The sequence below is a fragment of the Callospermophilus lateralis genome, chromosome 11, assembly GCF_048772815.1.
Source record: "Callospermophilus lateralis isolate mCalLat2 chromosome 11, mCalLat2.hap1, whole genome shotgun sequence".
Classification (NCBI taxonomy): domain Eukaryota; kingdom Metazoa; phylum Chordata; class Mammalia; order Rodentia; family Sciuridae; genus Callospermophilus; species Callospermophilus lateralis.
Window position 1 is genome coordinate 97,635,114 of NC_135315.1, and position 23,434 is coordinate 97,658,547.

At 31.5% G+C, this 23,434-nt stretch overlaps 1 pseudogene; it reads left to right on the top strand.

Moving 5' to 3' along the window:
* Window positions 1-5,287: 5,287 nt before the first annotated feature.
* The window catches only part of LOC143410713 (cadherin-9-like), a 102,861-nt pseudogene continuing 84,714 nt past the window's right edge, over window positions 5,288-23,434 (top strand).

Consider the following 23,434-nt stretch of genomic DNA (forward strand, 5'->3'; position numbering starts at 1 on the left):
GATGAAGTTCTGGCTCTGGGATCTTACAACACTTTATTTAAACATGGGTCCAGAGATTTTTCTATTTTATGCTTGAGACTAAACTATGTTTTGGTAGTCTTAAATTGAAATTGATCTTTAGACATATGCAGGGAGTAACAAAATGTTATGTCAGAGTGAAAACATCACTTACATATGTTTAACATTATGTTTTAATGACCATAATCATAAATTACACTTTTCCAAATTTGCAAGAAAATATAGACAAAAAATTGAAATGAGAAATGTCTGAGAAAATCCTACATTAGAATGAAATCCCTCTCCAGATTTTAGGTTTGGAGAAACATAACTATTTATGAAAAAAAAATGTTTTGGAAAATTTGTATTTTAAACCTGATTTTGAAAAATAACTAATTATTTCATAATTATAAAACATACATACATATTCATAAGATCACAGGTCTCTCTTATTTAGCATTTATATGAAAATGTTCTAAGTGACATTACCATACTACAGTGTATCAACTAATATACTAATAAATACATATTTTTTATCCAGTGCATATGTATATATAATGAATTAATGAGCTACTATTTACAAATACGCAAGGGGGCTGGGAGTTGAAGCCAGGAACTCACCCATGCTAAGCACTTGCTCTGCCACCAAGATGAACCACAGTAAGGCATTATGTATTGAAAGTGTTACATTTATTTTCTCTCACTCTTTTTTTAAAGTAATCTATGAAGAAAGATCTCCACACCCTTCTCTTATCCTTTCTCTTTAGCTTGAATTCTAAATCATTTTGTGGCTATCATAGACTTTATTTGTCTACTTTAATTGAACATTGCCTATTTTTTCCAAAACCCTGACCATGGTTTTATGGTGGTTAGCAGAAAGCAGACACGGACCATCTCCAGCAGTAAACTGAGGTGGTGCATTTTTCCTGTTGCTTGGTCACCTTGAGCTTTCCTACCTCACCATAGCTCTAGCTTCGCTGACCCTTCTGTCTTCACCCTTCAGCTTTTCTTCATTAGCTCATCATTCTCCCCCTCTCCACTTCTCCACTCTAAAGACAGAATATATTTAACTACAAGTGTCTATCCTTCGTAACTTGGCTTTCACTCTGGGAGATGATTCAGTGTGTAACAGAAAGTGACTTTTGCAACATGAAAAACTCCTTAGATGCCAGGATTGAATAAAAAATTGTCAATATAGTTCATGACCAATTTTGGAAACTCCTCTCCTCTGCTGTATCTCTCTATATTTTCACTGTCTAATTCACTGGAAATGGGCCATTTAGGGAGCTGAGAATTACCAAAATCACATTCTCTTTTGTTTCCTTTTCCATATTTTTATTGTTGCATTGTAGTTGTACATAATGGTGGAATATATTGTTACACATTCATATATGTACACAATATAAGATATAATTTGGCTCATAATCTCCAGTATTTCCCCCTTTCCTCCCCTCCTCTCTCTCTAGTCCTTTTCTTCTATTATACTAATATTTAAATTTAAATGAGATCCCTCTCCCTCACCTTTTTTTTCCCTTTTTCTCTCTAGTTTCCACATGTGAGAGAAAATCACATAATTTTAAGAGACATAGTAAATCAAGCAGAAGCATCTCACTAATAAGAAGACTGATGAGTCCAGCATTATATCCCACCATGTACACAGCTACTTGAGTACTTTGGAGAACTCTTCATTTTTTAAAAATGAATATTTAAAAGTTAATCTTACTGCAAGTGGTTGAGAAGAGAAAGTTTGTCAACATATTCTTTACATAGACAGTATGGCTACAGGAGCCCCATACCTGATACATTCAATTTTTCAAACTAAAAAAAAAAAAATTTCTCATATTCTACTTCAATGTGGTAAAAACATCAGTCTATCTTGAAATTTGCAGGTGCAATAGGAAACAGTGTTTCCCTATCACTACAAGCACAAGAGTCATCCTCAACCTGTAGATGCTTGTGGAGAAGCCTATTCAGATATGTCATGGGCCCTTCATTTTCCTTTATTACAAACTGATAATAAGGAAAAAGCCTTTTATATTATTCATAATAATTGATTAGTCCATCTGTTGACTGATCATTTAATTTTCTTACATTTGAGTTTACTCCTTAGTGAAACTGCTGTATCCAAAGTATGTAACTATAATATAAATTGCATTTGGTCTACTGGGTGCTCTACTGGGAAGGTCACATTCAGATGGAGACAGCAGTTGTTTCCAAATAACTTCAACCTTTAGACATTTCTTTTGGCCATCATGTCAAAATCTGCTTGAAACTTCCCTCCCCTCCCTCTCCTCCTCCCCCTCCCCCTCCCACTTTGCCTCCCCCTCTCCCTCTTCCTCTCCCTCTTCCTCCCCCTCTCCCTCTCAGCTTTTCTTTTATTATTTTTTCCCCTTATATAGCTTGGAATTCATCTAATAGCATTAAATGCCTTTCCAATAACCATTAATTTTTTTTCAAATAAAAATTTCCCCAGTTATTTTTCTGATTATTATACATTCTAGTTACTGCAATTTATAAATAGCAGCATTTTATAGATTACTCTATTATTCTAAATTAATCCTGAATGAAGGTAAGTCTCATTTTTATATTGTTCCTAAAATTTAAATTAGTAAATCTCATATGAAACACAGAGCACACAGTAAGTAGAACTATTTAAAAGAGTTCTACAATAAATAGAATTATAAAAGCTACTTTTCAAATTAGTTCAATACAATTTTTAAAAATTTTCTTCCTTGTTTACAAATGACCTGCATAGAGAAAAAAACTTCTTCATAATTTGTAATCATGTCTTACAGGTTATATGATATAAATTCTGAGAGATATAACCTTTGTCAAATTATATTTTGGTCTTTCACTGTCTATCCCTTTGTCCTAGTTCTTGTTCAGAACTTCAGCATCTTGGGAATGTGTGTTTATGTGTGTGTGTGTGTGTGTGTGTGTGTGTGTGCATGCACGTGTGCATATGTGTGTGTATGCAGTACTGGGGATTCAACTCTGGGGCACGCTCCCATTGAAACACATCCCCAGTACTTTTATTTGTTTGTTTGTTTGTTTGTTTGTTTGCTTATTTTGAGACAGGGTCTTGCAAAGTTGCTGAGGCTGATCTCAAACATAGTCCTCTTGCCTCAGCCTCCTATGTCCCTGGCATTACAGGCTTTGGCTAAATTGCCTAACATCTTTTTATATTATTTGAACAGCCTTTTAATTATGTACAATTCTTTTAACTACTGAGACATTCTTTATTGTGTAATTTTGTAAATTAGGGATCAGTCCAAGCAATTTTTCTCTCCTTACACTTACCACCCCCACATCTCTTCCACTGATACATCAGCTTTGAATTCAAGATTCCTGCAATTTACTTTATCTTATATTTGTGGTTTTTCCTGTCATTTCTAAGTCTTAAAAGCATAATGTCTCAATTTATATCTATATGTTGGCACACAGATGTATACTTGAAACACCAAATTTTGTCAAGAAATATTTGAATAATTGAATAATGTCCATGCATGACTTCAAAATTGCTCTAATCAAAATCTAGTAAATATCACTTCAGTCAAACCAGATATTATGCTTCATTGGTATAAATATTATACCCATTATGCTTTATGGGTGGGGGGCTACTTACCCATCCCTGTCTCAGATTCTTTTTTTCACATTACTCTGTTATTCAAATATCATTTCCTCTACCATTCCATTGTAACAGTGGCTACCAGTTATTATATAGTATATTTGTCCCTATCAATATATTCTAAATTTAGGAAGTAGACTCTGAAATCTTATTTTTACCAAAGAATACTAGAAAGCTTGGTCACAATTTATCTGAGAGTCATTACCTTAAAATGTAGGTCTCAAATGGTCAGAATTGGTTGTAGAACTTTTAAAAATATAATGTCTATGATTGAATACAAGTTAATTGGGAGAAAGTCCATAGCTTTCATACTCAAAAAAGGTATGAATTACTTACAATTAACATATCAAACTTCATTTTCAATTAAGACACAATTTTATTGGAATATAAAAGAAAGTACACAAGGTTTATGAAGTGAATAGACCCATGATCTCTTTCAGATTTCCACAGTTACTTATTCTGTTTTATTTGTAGGTTATCTTCACTTCTCGGTGCAAATTATAATAAGCACAAACTTTAGATAAACAATGTTTTGTGGTTAGAAAAGACAGCTTCCTGTGGTCAAATATCTTACTTGTAAAACTCCATTCTCCTACAGGCCTCAAATGTAAATTCAAGAAAATAAATTTAATATCCACAAGCTCAAACTTTTCTGTGCAAAATTCAGGTACTGGTGGTATTTATAATTCAGGACAAGATGAAGAGATACAAAATGGATTCTACTGTTATTATTATCTTAGAATGTGTTCCTTGGGTTCATGATATCTGAACCTGACCATGGAAAGGTTATTGGAATCCTCTATTTGTATAAGTTGGAATGATACTTTGTTTTATTTAATGAATAAAATTGATTGTTTTGATAGTAGGAGAAAATTGAAATTAGGAGAATTTAGAAGTAAGTTTTATATTATGAATACAAATATTCTGACAAAATATGGTTCCTTAAATGTATGTATCATACAGTGGAAGTATTCAAATTTTGAATTATTTTGTGCTTCAAGTTTATACCATATTGAAATTAATATAGAATATTTACTATCACAGAATATTACCAACTTTACTGCTTAAAGTTTAAATAATCATATTATTCACAGATCTTAGAAATGTGAATGAATTATTGCAGTCTTTTAGACCAATGGTAATAAAATTTTATACTATTTCATATCATCACATATTTTAATGCCAGATATTTAACTTTCCTTTTCTATCATTTTTATTCTTTTGAATTATATTAATAATGACTGCAAAGTAAATGACATTTTTACCTTAAAATGAACAGTGCATATAAAGATGGTTTATGTGTGGAAGAATTTTACTGTGGTTTAAACAAAACAGGTAATAATTGCATATGTGTGAGCAATGTTTACTAAAAGTAGCTTAACTGTTATACTTGTGGTTAATTGTAATACTTTGATAGTTGCCTTTATGCTCTATAAATCAGCTATTGCTATTTATAAAATATATAAAATCTTAAATTATATTATTGAATATATTTGCCCTATAATCATAGTTACAAATAATTTTACTCAACCTTCACTATAGATAAATATTTTTCTGGGTACTGAAGTTATAGAAATGAATGTTATATAAGGAGTTTTAAGGTATTCTGAGGTACTTTCCAGACAATTATACAAATAATAAATAAGACAATTATAGGTATTAATGACTTGTGGAAAGAGATGGAGTGATGGAAAGGTACTGTTGGATTTGGTGAAACTTCCTGGAGGTGCTGGAGGAGTTTTCTTTGAGAAAGTAACATTTAATGGAGAGGAGCAAAGAATGGAGAACAACATTTTAGGTGGCATAAATATTGGGTGTAAGTGTAGAAGTATGTTAACAGAATTTGCTTATTTTATAAATAGTTTTAATTAATTTAACCACAATTTTATGTATTACTTATTATAAATTTATGTTTTGGTGAGCTTTTTCTTTGCTGTGACCAAATCACCCAATAAGAACAACTTCTAGGAGGAAACGTGTATTTGAACTCATAGTTTTAAAGGTCTCAGTCCAACTTTTTAAGCCCTTGAAGGAACTAGCTAGAAATTCTTTTATGATAGTCCATGGCACATATTGAAAGGTTTATACCACTTGTGTAAAAGAAACAATTATAATGACACTGTTCTTTCTGAAACTGACGTGGAGATAAACATGTTTTTACTCATAGCTGATAAGCTACACATTTTGACTAAAATGTTATGAAATGAAAATAAGGCCCAATTTAAATTTTTAATAAAAGTTCAATAGCTATTTTCCAAGAGGGAATACAATGTTGTTTTGGGGGCGTGAATTGTGTAGTTCTAAGTTAATCCTTAGGAAAGTTCATCATTGCTAAGTTGTCAAAATGATTCATATGCCCTTTTGGAAATGATAGGGTATTTATGACTTTGGTCTGAGGCAAACTACACCTCTAACTTTCTATTTCTCTTTTTATACCCCACACACTTTCACCCTTGTTTTGAGCTACACAGTAGGCAACATCTCAAGTTTACTTAAGTATTAACTATAGTGGGTAAGAGCTCAGGTTCTGAGTCAGAAATGTTTGCTTTATTTCTTTCTTCTTCTGTGGTTTCAATGTATTTTATCTTCCTAAATCTCAGTTTTCTCACGTAGAAATGTAGATAATTCTAATTTTCAGGTTTGTCAATAATTGTGTTAAAACATTCATCAAAGTACTTATAATAGATAGTAGTCTTTAAATCATTTTGTGTGTGTGCACTAGTTACTTCAAATTGTATAATAAACCCATTTGTTTAAACTCATTATATGTGTTTCTGCTACTATAAAATCATGCTATATTTTTACGCTGCTTATACAAACTAATATTTCACTATATTGAGAAATTACATAATATAGATAATTTAGTTAATACAACTGACCAATCATTTCTAATAAAAAACAGGTAAGTCAGTTTGACCATTTTAATGATAAATATTGAGATAATTTGAAAAGTAAATAATTCTAATTTCTAATAAATCTGTACTCAATTTGGGAATACTAGATTTTTTTAAAAAAAGAACTTAAAGATCATTTAATTCTTTGAGAGGTCATTTATTATCATCTTTACATAAATCTGTATTCTTGGTTATTATTTCATCAGTTTATGTCTTGACAAAAAGCCTCTTTTAGACTGGTCAGATAATAGAACCACCAAGCAAACCTAGAAGAAATTGCTATTCTTAACCAGTTTATCAGTGGCATTCTGGAAATAGTAACAACTTAACTGTGGAAGAGAAGCTCCCCTAAATCATAAAAGAGCAATGTCCTCTGCTTTAATGTGGTTTCTTGAGAAACATAACAATAGGAGTATCTGATAGTCAATTAAGCATTTCACTTTCACAGCCTATTTACATGAAAATAAATTATTTATAGTAAATTATGTCTTGTGATTTCCTATTGGAGTGAAAGATTTCTGTTTGATGTTCCAAAGGAAAAAAAAATCTATTCATTTATTAAATTAATTGCATTATATAATATCATTTTTGCAGGAAAGTACTTTCAATTTTATTTTACTTTGGCAAAGAAAGCTTATTCTATAATGATATCTTGCTAAGGTCTATAGGGAAAATGTTTGTACCTACATTGGATATTCACACATAATATCAGTTCATATAATCTCTTTGCCAATGATTTTGCTGAAGTCATATAAAATCATATATATATATTCCTGGGTTGTATTTTATATATGCATCATATTTTATTCTACTATAAAGGGTGTTTATATACATGGATGCAGCTTCAGTATTGTTGTTCTTATATATATATAAGTTTAGAGAAAATCATGTATTTCAAGTTCCCGGAGGCCTGTATGATTCCACTCCTTCCTTTGTAAGACTTAAATTTATAAAGAAATTTTTACTTAATATTTCATCAAACTTTCATAATTTGCTTTTATTTTTTATGACTGAAAATGTTTTCTTTTGGTAGAATACAAAATTTTAGAACATAAGTTAATTACTGTCCATTAATATGTCAATAAAATAAGTGAGCATCTGACCCAGTTAAATTTGCATCTAAAACGTTTTTCAATTCATATTTGAAACAGCTTGAAAATCTTACATTCATAAAACTATGCTACTTAGCACAATGCTTTAGCTCCCTCTTTTGGATGGCCCAGATTACAATATGCAAATAGGTGAAAATGCCCTAGCACATTTCCACAGACATGGAATAATATATGATGCAATATTTATTTCATTATTAAACTCTGTCATCATTTTCATCAGTATTCACATAGCCAAAATTATATCTTTAAGTAATTTTACAAGTTGAATGCTCATTGAGCATTTTATTTTAATGCTATTTTAAATAATAAATTTTTGATGGAAGTGTTTTAAAAAATACTATTTGAAATGAATTAATAGATACTCAATTTTGTAAGGACTTAGAAAAAATGTTTCTCCAAATAATATATTTGAGCTCAGATAACCCATAAATCAAGTAGCAATTTTCCATAAAACAATTCAAACACCAAGAAAGACTTTGAGATGTTCCCAGATGTTACATATTTCACAAATTATTATTTTAAATATTTTTACTATTTTCCTCAATGATTTAAATAATGGCACACAAAACAATATATCAATATGTGTAAAACAGAAACTTCATGCAATATATATACATATGTACACACACATATAACAAAGTCCTAAATATATTTCTTTTTCTATTATAGCATCATGACATAATTTAGTGCTGAAACTAAAGCAATACAAATTGATAAAAATCAAATATCACATTTGGTTTTAAGCCTTTAATTTTTTCAGTGAACTATATATATTACTTTATTTTTAAAGTTTAATAACAACAAACATAATTTGCACTTTAAAATACAGTAATTGATGGAATAGTTGCATTCCAGAAAAGAGAAAGACTGTTATTTTATTTATTTACATATTTATTTATTTCTTGTCGTTGCAAATGGATAGAATGCCTTTATTTTATTTTTGTTTATTTTGAAGTGGTGCTGAGGATCAAATCCAGTGCCTCACACATACAAGGCAAGTACTGAGCTACAGCCCCAGCCCTAAGCTGTTATTGTAATTATCTAAATGTATAAATGCATGGTGTATTTTTATTTTTATTTACTTCCAATTGAAATTTCTTTGCTTAGTCATTATTTTGGAAAAAAACAACAACTTAAAATTACCAAATGATGTTTAAGTTGTGATTGTCATTAGTATATTTAAAGTAATGTAAGTAAACAATTAAGACAATTAAATTTCCACATGAAATTCATACAATTGTATTTCCATTTCTCAAAATATTTTACACTTATATTTTGAAGTGCACATGTTATTATCAAGTATATAAAATAATTATAATGAAAATATCAATCACCCAATAACCAAATGAAATACAATTTTATTTTATACATTCCCCAGATGTTCACATCATAAACCCAGCCTTCCAATATTATAATACCTCTCCTTGAGTTTTATATTTTACAATAATTTAGATTTTAATCATGTTTTAAGAATTTGAAAATATAAAATAAATTTCCATTCTATAAGCAGTAGATTAATACTAGTAATATATTCATACAGGAAATAATTATCTTATTTGGTTTTATTTTCTCTCTCTTTTAAATATAATATTATTTCAAAGGATTTATAAAATTGATCTCAATTGTTTTTATTTACACACTATTTACCCATTATTAATTGGTTATTTTTTTCTCAATTGAATCTAAGTTGTTTACTCCCTCTTCATACCAATTTTTCTGCCTTATGTGTTCTGTGGAAGAAGAAATGAATGTACAGATATACAAAAGTTTTGCCATAAGCTTCATTTTACCATATGCAAATGATAATATGGCTATTACATTGCAATAAACTTCACAAAATAACATCATATCATAAAAGTAAATAATTACGGCATTTGCTAATGTTGTCTCATGATAGAAAAATGGCAAAATAAAATATAAAAGAATACTGGGATTAATTTTAGGTTATAAAAATGTGTTAAATATTTTTTGGGTATCTAGTAATAAGGCTTAATATGTGAGGTCCTAGATTCAATCTCCAGGACCACAAAAAAAATCATATATTTCTATGTCATATAAAAATTAGAAGATGAGTCCAATATTTTGGAAAAATCGAAAATTTTATAAATCAAACATTTAATTACTTAGGGTCAGACTAAAAGCATTTGTATCATAGATGTCTGATGCTCCATTATTACCAATATCTGCATCTTTCAGTCTTTTTTGCCACATGTAACAGAAGGTATATACCTAAGCTTTCCAGTTTCCTATAATTGTCTTTTTTTTTCTTAACCAAATACCTAATCCTAATTCCACCTAGAAAAGTGAGTCAATCCCAGAATTTATGTCCTTAAAATAAGAGTGCTTCTAAAACTCTATATTTCACCTATTTCCAGTTATGATTAATGACAAACCTTCAAAGTTGATTTTGATACTCAAACCCAATTAGCCCTTATTCTTTCCCTCAGTATTACTAAGATCTACTAGTAAATTTATATACATATATATGAACATATTTAAGTGTATATGTATATACATACTTAAGTATTACAATTTAAAGGTGGGGTGACGGATAAAGATTATGTAGAGGACACAGGTTCCCAGGAAAGAGAATACTAAAATCCAAAACATCATTGCTAAATCTCAATTATAATTTCTGGCATGGATTCCGGACTTGGCTGCAAGTAGCTGGGCTATATCTCTCCGAACAAGTATTATGTGGCAGGAATTTTAATTTGAAAGTCCAGAAGCCTTAATCCTCAGATTGTAGAAAATGATTTTTAAACATAAAATAATACACTGTAATTTTATTAGTCCAGAGATGCCAGCATTAAAAAAAAATACACTGTTAAACAGAATTTTTTATATCTTGGTATGATACATGAACATTTGGATTTCTCTATTATAAAATGTAACATGAGCAGTTTAGCTATTAAAACAAATACTATTATTGTTAATATTTATCATTAATTATAAGTATGTTTAATTAATTAAATATTTTGTTGTTAAATCAGGACTAAACATATATGTGAGTATATATATATATATATATATATATATATATATATACACACACATATGTATGTATGTATATATACACACACATATGTGTATATATGTGAGGAATATCCTATACATAATATGTGAGAAACAAGTTGCTTATAGAAAATAATAAATAATACTATTTGTATCTTTCAGTCTTATCAGTAACAATGCCTATTTTTACTATTCTGAAAGGTAAGATTACCTTCACATACATAAATTTCATAAAAATTACCAATGTGCTTCCCAAAATGTAATATCAATGAAAAGAGAAAGAATACAAAACACATGCACAACTACAATAGAACATACATTAAAGCTTCTGTATATGAATCAGACAGACATCAGTGCAGATATTATCAGGAGTGCTGGATTGGGGTTTAATAACCCCTCACTGGTCTTGCCTTTTAAATGTGTCTTTCTGAAATGCTTTGCTATTAATGAATTTCTAAGCAAAATGAATGTCAATCTTTCTTTGACTTACAATGTAGTTGGAAATTTACGTATTCTATTCTAAAATTGTTACAAAATAGATCTAATAGAGTGTTAAAAATTTAAGTGAAATAATGAATACCGAGTTAGGTCCTAGAATCAAAAAGTAAAAGATATCTACAGACATTTCACCTGCATGAATATGGGACACAAGAAAATGCTTCAATGTTTGGAGTTTCCCTGAACCATGCAGAGTACTTGGCATCCCTGATCCCTGTCCTCAAAATTTTGTAAACCAAAATAGAGAAAGATTCACTTTGAGCAAATTTTTCAAAGACAACCTGGGGGACTTTCTGATGTAAATATGAATGGAAAACACAAGGGCAATTTTGGTGTTAGGAAAACAATAATGCCAGAAATAATGACAACGAGTCTCAATTATCTAAATTCTCTCTGCATCTGTGTCTTTCATATACACATATACACATTCTCTCTCTCTCTCTCTCTCTCTCTCTCTCTCTCTCTCTCTCTCTCTCTCTCCTCTCCTCTCATTTTTTCTCTCTCTCACTGGAAAGAAGATATGTACTAGGATTTAGTGGGCCAGAATTTGGAAGACCAAGTTGATCTTTCTGAGTCTCAATTCTTTTTTCCCTGTACAAAGGACTCATAATAGTTTTCCTTATAGATGATGTTCATCTGCCATCCTTAATTAAATGTACATGAGAAGCATGTATTTCCTATGAAAATGGAAATACAGGACAGAAATAGTATTTTTGAAAAAGTACTTTGACATTTGCATGACAGAAACTGACAAAAGTGAGACTGAGTAAAACTAGAAAGATGACATGAAGAGTTTTGAGGTGATGAGTTCCTATTGTTACTAAAGTTAATGTTCATACTGTAGGAGAAGAATAGTATTATGGTTTGGATATGAGGTATTCCCTGAAAGCTCCTACACTAATGCAGGAATGTTCAAAGAGACATAACCTAATCTTCTAATTAATTCATTTATTGGATTAATAATATGAATGATTGAGTAGTAACTGTAAGCAGATGGGCTGTGGCTAGAGGTGGGGCCTGGGAGATATGCCCTGGAAGGGTATATCTTCCTTTCAGACTCTTCCCCACCCTCTTTCTGCTTCCTGCAATTCATGAAGAGAGCACGTTTTCTCCTCTATATCCTTCTGCTCTCATGGTCTGTCACCCAGAGCATTCTAGTCAGCCCACCCTGAAGTGAACCCTTGAAACAATGAGGTAAATGGAATTTTGATAAGTCAAAATAACTTTTCCTTCTCTAAGTTGTTTTTGCCAGGTATTTTGGTCACAATGATGAAAACCTAACTTACAAAGGATGTTAAAAAAATCCACAAAAACAGAATTTGATAACACTGGCTTCCATAATTTCCCTTGATATTAATGCAATCATTTAGAAAACTGCCAAAGATTAATACTAAATGAAGAGAAAAAAATACCTTTCCTTGCTTTCAAACAAAAAACAATGTTCTTTGAAACTTTTTGTCTGCTTCTTTAATTTTTATCAGTCTCAAAAAATCCCATTAATAAAAAAACATATTAAATGTTTTTGACTCTTAAAAGCATTTCTACTTGTTGAAGGTAATTTTATTTAATAATATCTACAATATTTTCATATTATTTTTTATTTAAAACTACTATTGTAGGAGAAAATTATGTACCATCAATGCTGAAATTTCTCCATAAATGAATAGAACCAAATCCTCAGATTTTTTAATGCAGGACTTCAGCACCCAAACATTAACTGTATCTTCTTATGTCATGAATAAAATAAGAGATTTTTAAGTACAATGGCAAAATGGGCTTACCTTCTGAATTGAGGGCAGAATATAATGTATAAGGTAAGGAAACATTTTACAGAAATCTCAATTGTGTTCATATTATGAAATTCTGTAATGGTAACATCTTTTTATTGAATGATAATCTCTCTCATGTTCATTTTTTACCCTACCCATAATAGAGTATATTGATTATCTTATAATGCTATAAAACTGGATTGTGAATATGTCCAAAATCCATACTTCTGACAAGTTTCTGGAAAACACTCTTGGATAAAGTTTATTAATAGAAAGCACTAGAATTCCAGTACTATCAGAGATTTATTAAGAAATTATAGTTTTCATCTCTAAGAGTGGTTTTTAATTAAGAAGTGAATAGTGGTTATTCATGTTAGAACATGCACCAAATATTAAAGAATAGGTTATTTTGATAATAATTATATAAGATACCATCACACATTTGAATATGCCTCAATCTGCACAGTCCCTCTTCCTATTTACCTACATCAGTTCTCTTGATGATGATGTCTATTAGATCAGAATGACAATATCATTAACTTAAAATAGTGTTGCACTGTATTATTATCAGGAGATAATGGCATGGTGAGTTTTCTGAGTGCCACTGTTGACACAGATGACCCTCAAATGCTTAATAAGCAGAATCTTATTAGAAAGACAGCTGTAAACGTAGTGACTTTCATTTGTGAAAGCCTTTTTGTCAACTGTTTGACAGAGTACATGGTTAGGATATTATGCAGCAGAAACATGAATTAAATAATGCTGGGAATCTATATTGATATTTAAAGAATGAAAACTTATATTTTAGATTTTATTTTTATTTTATTTTATTTTTAGTAATGGACAACTGTCTAAGAGGCAAGCATTTGAAGTTATTTTAGCTTTGATAAATATATTTCATTTTAGTATTTCATATCTCTAATGCCCAATGTGCTACTTAAGTAACAGTTAAATGTTGCTTTGGTAAATACATAAAAAATCTAGTGAACTGATTTTATTATGTGGCAGTTAAATGAGTCTCCCACACAGAAGACTCTATACATAGCAAGAGATATAAGGAATTTAAATAAGGTCTGATTTTAGAAGATGAGCACTGATGATTTTTTGTCTAATTAGATTTTTCTTATGAAAGAAAAGATGTGTTATGGTCAAGATTAATAGTGAGAACATGATCATTTGAGAGAAAAATAATAAATTACTTACCTTTAGAAGTGTCTCTGTCCTAAAAGAAATATTGCAGTCCTCTATTAATCTCCTTAGTTTTGTAGTAATGCTCTCTTAAACTTAGATATTTTAAACTTTAAAGTGTTTTAGAAATGGATTCCAATTATATGAAATAAGTGCAAAGTTAAAGAAAACATGTCTGAAGTGGGGAAATAATCCACCAAAATTGTATGTCCCATTGTTTCCCCAATATATAGAGCACAGATGACACATGGAATCTCTTCAAGTCTTGGTGCAGTATTCCTCCTACAAACCAGATCATAATTCTACATTAACCTCTTGGGATGTGAAAAGGATAGCTAATTTTTATTGTAAAACATTTTAGATTCGTGGGTTCTTATTAATCTATATCAACATAGATTGTCTCTATGTCTATCCAAGACTTTATCTACATCTGTATTGATATTTTATATTTATATGAGGCCTATATATTGGGTATCACATGCAGTCCCCAATAAATCATATCAATGCAAATTTTACCACACTATCTGTTACATGATATTTTAATCAGATTCCTTGTTTGATTCAGCCAAATCAATTTATTATAGAAAAAGTTGGAAATAACCTGTTCTAACCATCTTATTAACTCTCAACATTCATATTTAGATTGCAGCTTATCAGTTACTTTGTGGGCACCAGAAATATACTCTCTGATGATAAATCACAGCTACCACTGACAAAAGACTTAATACACCCATAGTGTCAGGAAATCAAATATGTTATGTATATATTATATCTTATAGCAAGGGAATATTTAATTCTTACCCAGTGAAGCAACTTTCTTTGTCTCTTCTAGTGTTTACTAATTTGGCTTGTGGCATAATTTCTTCCCCCTTCACAGTTCTATTTTCCCTCTATGCCTGTGTATTTTTCTCTTCTTTTAAGAACATCAGTAAATTAAATTGGGGTCCACTTTAATTCAGGATGACCTCACCATAACAGAGTTATATCTTTGAAGATACTATTTCTGAATAAGATCAAATTTGCAGGTTCCAAGAGATGGTATTTTAACATATCCCTTGGGGGTTCATGATTCAACCCAAAACAAGAGTTTTCACATGCTTTTGAAGTAATCTTCAGAGCTTTTGACCATATTTCTGGAATTAAATGTGTCATAAAAAGTTGGGGTGTAGGTAAGAGAGAAATGCATATGTAGTTTGTATGAGGACAGAGGTTTGATCCCTAGCACTGAAAAAACAAACAAAGAAGCAACCTGTTGTGGTTTCGATTTGTGTTATCCCCTATAAACTCATTTGTGAGACAGTTTAAGAAGGTTTGGAGGTGAAATGATTGGGCTAAGCCACTTTAGTTCAATCAGTGACTTAATTCCCTCATAGGGATTAACTGAGTGGTAACTGAGAGCAGGTATGGTGTGGCTGAAGGAGGTGGCTCACTAACTAAAAGATGCCTTTGGGATTCAATTTCATCATGGTAAAGAGACCTTTCTCTCTGCTTCCTGATGCCATGATGTCTTGCTTCCTCTGCCACATTCTTCTCCCATGACTTTCTGCCTCACCTAGAAGGCTGAGAAATGTAGAAGGTTGTTTATGGACTGAGATCTCTGAAATTTAATCCTTACCCTGGGATTCTTCTAGCCTATTGAAAGGTGAGCACAAATGAAGTTGTCTCTTCTCTGAGTAAAGCTTAAGAGCTGTGGGACAGACATGTTCCCTCTTTTCTCTTGGAGATCACAGGAGAATGTGATGGAACTTCCTATTCAAAATTCATGATAGTGAATTTTGTCAGGGTTTCTTAGCAAAACCACAGTGTGCATACAGACTGAGCAAGAATAAATATTTGCTTTGAAAGCCACTGTAATTTTGAGAGCTATCTGTTATTACAGCATAACCAATCTCACTGCAACCAGTACATAACTATCTACCAAAAGTCATAGGCTTTCTTAAAGAAAAAAATATAGCATTAGCTTAAGACAAAGACAATTTTTTCAGGGTCTCAAAAGATGGAAATCCACTTCAGGAAGAAGGATAATATTTTGTAAAATTATAACTTGCGATAACTTTGGAGAAAGATTCTGGATTCTGTAAACTTGCACTAGGAGCATATTGAAAGGAGAATATTATTAGTTTGCACTTGTAACTATATCAATATCTTTGAAGTATTATATAATAAAGGGAGGTATTCAGAAATGCTTTTGCTAGATTGCTGGCCAGAAGGTAAGGGGATGAAGATGAAGAACACATGTGAAACTATCAGGAAAATGAAATAGGGCTACTCTTTCTGATACTTTTTCCTAAAACACATAAGGATACATTTTGTGCATAACTGGCTATATCATTTAGCATAAGGGCAAATATTGAATGATTCTGCTTCTATGCAGTATTACAAGTAGTCAAACTCATAAAAGCACAAAGGAGAGTAGAAGTTTCCAGGGGGCAAGGGCATTGAAAAATAAGTATAAATGCTTTTCAGTGAAGTTACTTTTTTGTTATGCAAGATGAAGATACTCTGAAGATCTTCTGGATGACATCATGCCTATAGTTAATAAGAATGTACTGTACAATTAACAAAAAAAAATGTTGAGATAGATCTCATGTTATGTGTGGGTGTTTTTCTTTAATATCACAATAAAGTAAAATGAATACCTTTGTGTTAAAATGGGTTATTTGAAATCTTGTAGCACAGAGAAATTCAAGAGAACAGCAATTGCATCTAATTTTAAACTTCTAAATGTATTACATAAGCAAAATGAAGGGCACTGCTAATGGTTCAGTCCCCAGTAAAACCTTTTCATTGTACAAAATTTCTCATGTTAAGGTTGTGACTGGTCCAATAAAGCTGAGGAGTGGTAGTAAAAATTAAATAAATAAATATAGAAAACCTAAGAAATATGCTTAAAAAGACACTGTCTCTGTGGTGTGTCTCTTGATATTATGAAATTAGAATCAAATAGAGAAGAAGCCTGTGGTTTTAGAGAGTTGTCTTGCTGAATAAACCATCAAACAAACAAAAAATGTCTGATCTCATTGAGCTTAAAATGCTGTGAGGTCCATCAACTTTCACAGCTAGTGTGTGCATAATGTCTGTGGCCTTCCACAGGTGTGGCCAATAAGGCTACTGAAACAATTCCAAAAGGTGAAGGAAGACAGAGAGCCCTAGACAGGGGAGCCCTTCTTAGTTAGCAGAACTGAAGACTGAACTCAGCTCAAAGCCTCATTCTTCACTCCTGGGTTACAAGGGCATGTAACAGGTGTTCAAAATGGCTGTGGCAATGAGAGGAGTTGAGGAGGAGGGAGGTTGATCAGTGGGGACAAAGCTATAGTTAGAGAGGAGTGAGAAGTTCTGGTGTACTGTTGTATATGAATGGTGTGCATAATGGTAGATCATGATAATGTATATTATGTTTTCTTTTTAAAATCTAAAGAAAAGATTTTTAATGTTTTTTACCACAAAGTAATGATGCAGTTTGAGAGGATAAATTATGTTTAAACTGATTTTAACATTGCACAGTAAATACATATGCTGAATATCACATAGTATCTGGTCATAACATTTATTTATATGTTTTTACAATGTCACTTAAATAAATTCAGTGTACAAATTGCTATGAATTACCCTGTGTTTCTCTTCTCCTTTCAGAAGAAAGGTATTTATGGTGCTTACAGTGCCCTTCTGTCACCACTGTTTATTGCTTGTGGGGGAAAGCAGGTACACTGTCATTTGGTTCATAAATCTCTTGGTCAGGATCTTTCTCTGAACCTGATGCAAAAATTATTGCCTCTTACATATCCCTGCATCTCGCCCTCCCACTCCAAACACATTGAATCAATATACAAACTATCGAACCCTTCAACTTGCACTTCAGAACAAACCTGAATGTGGCTCAGATGACATTTTAAAATATTTTCTCTAAGATGAAGAGTCAGCCTCATATTTGCTAACCAGGAATTCAGTGCCAGGATCATCTGTGCTATTTACCAACTATTTCTATATCTGAGGGCATGATGGGAAGATACTTCACACGTCTTGGAAGTTAGACCAAGAAAAATGATCTTATCTTTTTTTTTTAATTTGGTGTGTACCTATTCTGGGTGGAGTTATTATAAAACTTAGTCCAAATTGCAAGACATTTGTTTCCTACCTTAGCAAAGTTGAAAAACATGATACTTGTAATTGTATTACACATGATGAGCTTTGGTGATCTAGGTCTTTAGGTTTTTGGATTGACTTCATAAGTAGGATCTGAATGGAACAAAACATCATCTACTACATTTTACTATCTAGTATAAATGTGCTTATGCCTTTAAAATGATTAATGTAATAATTTATAATGACCAGCTTCAATTTCATTTGTAGTTCCCTGGGTAACTGTATTTAAATTAACTGTATTTAAAATTCATTCTATTCAAATGTTTTATTTAATCATTTTATAAGGTAAGGTTATGATTCCTAGTTTAGATAAAATGGGGAAAAAGCCAGTTAATAAATTCACACAAACCCATGAAGAGTGTAGTAGCAAGCTCCAAATGTTGATTTGTATCTACTTACTACAGGTTTACTCTTTATTCCCCTCTTCATTCTGCATGTCTATGAGTATATAAAATTCCATAGTTATCAAAATGTAAGCTTTTTTCTGTATTATAGAGTTAATATAAGGATTTTTAGGACTCAAAATGTAAAGTAAAAAACAAAAATTCCACCAACATTTCTACCAATCTTTTAAAGTGACATTTAGCGTATACCTCAGTTATAATTATGAGTATCCACATCTGTATTAGAAGTGTCTAATAAGACATTCTCATCAGTAGAATTTACATATCCTGCTAAGTGCCTTGTGTCTACAGTCCTTCTCTGAAATGATGATAATGATTAGTTCTTCTACTGGAGCTTATTATTTACTACATTAATTAGGAAGCACATATATTTTTTTATCACAACTATTTTCTAAAAATACTTTTGTAGTTCTATGTTAAAATTTTTTTATATATAATAGCATAAGACTTATTTCTTTTTTTGTGCTTTGAATACATTACTCTGTCATCAGACTGACAAAGCACCATTAAAACAACAGGAAAAATCTATATTGAATATTGAATTAAAATAGTGCTTATAATTTACATGTCTATTGAGAAAAATATCATAAGTTATTGCATGTTTATTTTACAATGTATCTTTCTATAGTTATTCAGTTCCCCTTGCTCTACTTAATATTGCCACAAAACTTGGCCACCTACCTCTCCACCATTCCAATTTTTCCCTCCCTAAACTATGGATTTCCAAAACTGACTGATAAAAGAAGCACTGTCAAATACAATACAGTTTTAAATATGAACATTTTTTTTAACACTGAGTCTTTTCTTGTGTGTGAAGTACTTAGTGTAGGCTGACTCATATAAGATACTCATTAACTTGCATCTGCCAGCCTCTGATGTTTATTTCTGAGCTAAAAGTTGACATGAAACCACAGGCTGAAAATTCATTTATAGCTTTCTGCACTGATTAAAATTTGGCATATAAATTCAAGGTTTTCTTTCATTTTCTCAGGAGATTAAATATTATTCAGTAAATGATTCTAATGGTCGTGCTTTATTCAGAGATATGTTATAAACACTCCATTGTTATATATATGGATTATTTTCCTACAATATAAACTCTTCTAGAAGTCAGCCATTGTGTTCACCTAGAAAAATGCCTAGAAAACAAGTAGGCATTTCAGATATATTTGGTGAAGGAATAACTATTTAAATTTCTGAATGATTTTATATATTTCATAAAATTGGCATGATTTGTTTACCTTTCTGTTCTTAGATATTTACTTCATTTTCATCCTTCCCCTGAAATTTTCAACAGAGAGCTTTAAGAAAACTGGTGATGTACTCAAATGAAATACAGGGGAAAGGTTTAGTGGAATATGCAGGCATACTTGAGGGAAGGAACACTTGGGATGCTGCCAACAAGAATTCTTAATGGCAAAAACCTTCTTACCCATCTTGGACATGAAAGTCACAGGATTGGTGCTGACATTATCCCAGAAAAGGTACCTTGTTATTTTAGCACAGTGTCATCTGTAAAAAGCTGTGGCTCACATCATAGAAAAGCAATCAAATCATAGATATGCAACATGAAGGAAAAGATACCCCCTATCATCTCCCTAGATATCCTGCCTGCACTTCCGGCTCTGGAAAACCAACTTAGGAGTACTGGGCCAACAAATTCAATTCTTGGAGCTTTATTTCCTGTAACACTGAGGAAAGTAAAGAAGAGCTTGGAGTTGATCTGAAGGGGAAAATCTTCTAGCAAATCTAATAATAAAATGTGATATAATAAACAGGTTTCTACATAAATATATCTCTCAAATGACTAATTTCTTAGTAGACTTTCTAAAACTTAAGTTACTTGGTCAAACATTTGTAAACAATTTAAAGATATTTTTTTTGATGTATATTGTTAAATTACATTGGAAAAAAAACCCTCAAGTTATTTTTCCTTTCCACTTATAATATTCAAATAATTATTTTAGTTTCCCTCTTTATACAAAGAGCTATGCCTTTCCTATAAGAGCTATGCCTTTCCTATTTCATCTAGCTATGCCTGTCCTATTTCATCTTTAATAACTATATTTAATATAGTTATTATTATTATTTATTTGAATACTATACTTATTTGTTTTTTGTTGAGGCATTTAGATAAAATATTTTGCTGGATATTTTATCTGGAGTATCTTGCTAATATCGAATCTCATAAAATCAAACTTTCATTTTACCATGTGTATTTTCTCAACTTCATTGCAAATAAAATTTTATTACTGTTTTTATTGTATACTTCCAACCATTTTGATAATTTCAACAACTGTGGAATATACTGATGGACTACACTAGTATTATTCTACTCCCAAAAACTAAAATTTCCAGGCTTGACTTTTCAAAAACATATTTGAGTGATGATATGTACTTGCATGTCAAATAAATACTTGATTACCTTGATGTAGGTGTTAAATGGAACACATGGCTCTTCACTGTTAAAAATCAAAATTTTGGCCAGGCACAATGACCTGAAATTCCAGCAACTTTGGAGGCTGAGGCAGGAGGATAGTGAATTGAAAGCCAGCCTTAGCAATTTAGGGAGACCTAAGTAACTTAGTGAGACCCTTTTGCAATTACAACATAAAAGGGGGTGGGAATGTAACTCAGTGATTTAACACTGATACCAAATTTAAAAATAAATACATAAGTAAATACAAAACTTGACTTTCCATTCCCACATAAAACCATATTAATACATCTAGTGGCTCTTCTTAGTAAATTACAACTTAATTTGCTGTTCAAGACAAAGTCATAAATTTATCACTATTTTCTCCACTTCTGTTTTTTAAATTAAATTAGTGATTTATTTTGAACAGATTATTTTATTTTAAATCCATTTTTATCATTTTTCTACCTTTTTCCTTATGCTGTAAAGTCCTATTTTCATATAGCAGCCAGAATTACTAATTCAACATTTCACTTGCATCATGATCCTACTCTTTCACAAACCCTCTTGAAGGTGAAAACAGTGTATGATTTTAAGGACTCTGAAGCCTACTGCCAGTTTGACCTCATTGTTATATTTCTCTTGTTCACTTGCCTATAGGTGTTATTTTGTCCTTTCAATGAGGTCTTCTTCCATAAATATCATTTCACCCACCTCACAGTCAAGCATGTGCCTTGTACTGGGTCTTTGCTCTGCAGAGCTGTTCCTATTGAAATCCTAACAGCTTGTTCCCTATCTCCTTTGAGCTTTCTACTTTAGTGTCACCATACTAAACAGGCCTTCTTTGACCACAGTACTGAAAATAACAGTACTGTTATGGTTTTTATATGAGGTGTCCTCCAAAAGCTTATGTGTGAGACTATTCTAGAAGGTTTACAGGTGAAAAGACTGGGTTCAGAAAGCCTTACCCTAAACAGTGAATTAATCCCCTGATGGGGATTAATGAGGTGGTAGCTTTAGGCTGATAGAGTAGGGCTGGAAGACAGGGGTCATTGAGGGTGTGTCTTTGGAGTATATATTTGGGGAGCTGAGCTTAGTCTCTCTCTGCTTTCTGATGTGATGTTTTGAGTCCCTTCCCTCGATGGCACTCTTCCACCATGATGTTCTGTATCACCTCAAGCTCCAAGAAATGGAGCTGGCCTTTCATAGATTGAGACCTCTGGAACTGTGAGTTCTCAAATAATCTTTTTCTCATCTAAAATTGTTCTAGTTAGGTCTTTTTGTGACTGCAAGAAAAGCTGACTAAAACAAGTATCTACCCCCATACTTCTCACTATTCAAACTGCTTTGTTTTTCTTGTGTAGACATATTTTTATCATAATTTTAGATTTATCAAAAAATTAAGAAGATAGTTTATGGTACTTCAAAACCCTGCATCCATTTGTGTCTACTTTCAAATTTTATATTCACGTGGTATGCTTTTATAGTTGATGAAAGAATGTTCATATATTAATTATCAAAGTACACAGGTTGTTCAAATTTTCCTAGTTCATAGGTCGCATCCAGGATTCTATCTAGGATACAACATTTAATTTAGGACTCATGTCATTTAAGGCTCCTCAGGGACAAGATAATTTGTTTTTTCTGCCTTTGATAGCCTGGACGTTTTTAGGAGTACTGTTCATATACTATGTAAGATGCTACTCCATTGAAATTTTTCAGATATTTTTCTCTAATTAGATTGGGATCAGTGCTTGTGGAGGAGGTTCAGATAGGTCAAGTGGCTTCTTCATCTCTTCATATCAATGGTCCTTGTACCCTTTATTTAGCTTTGTTGATATTGGCCTTAATGATACGGTTGACCTGCTGTTTGTCAAGTTTTTCTAAAGTAGAGGTACTTGTTTCTTCCAATTTCTATTGTGTCCTTTTGATAAGGAAGCTATTAAGTGCATGCCATGCTTAGAAAGTGGTCATTTATGTTCTTCCTCCATGAAAGCAGAACATCTACAGAAATCACTTGAATCCATCTTTAGAGAGCTTCTTCTCTTCTTCTGAGTCTTTAATTATTTCTTACAGACTTAATTACTCATTTATATCAAAATGAATTTATAAATTATGAGCATTTATTTTACCTATTAGGTTATGATACTTCTTTTTTTTTAATTCTATTACTCAGATAATTTTAGTTTCATCCATAAGGATCCACTCATTATTTTCTTTTAACATACCCCCATTAATATATATTTTTATTTTGTATGAGAAAGAAAAGCTAGGGAGGGTGAGAGGGAGGGAGAGAAAATGTGTAATTTCTGGTATATTCCTTGATCTAGTACTAGAATCAGCCATTTCTCTTTGAATCCTAGTTTCTTT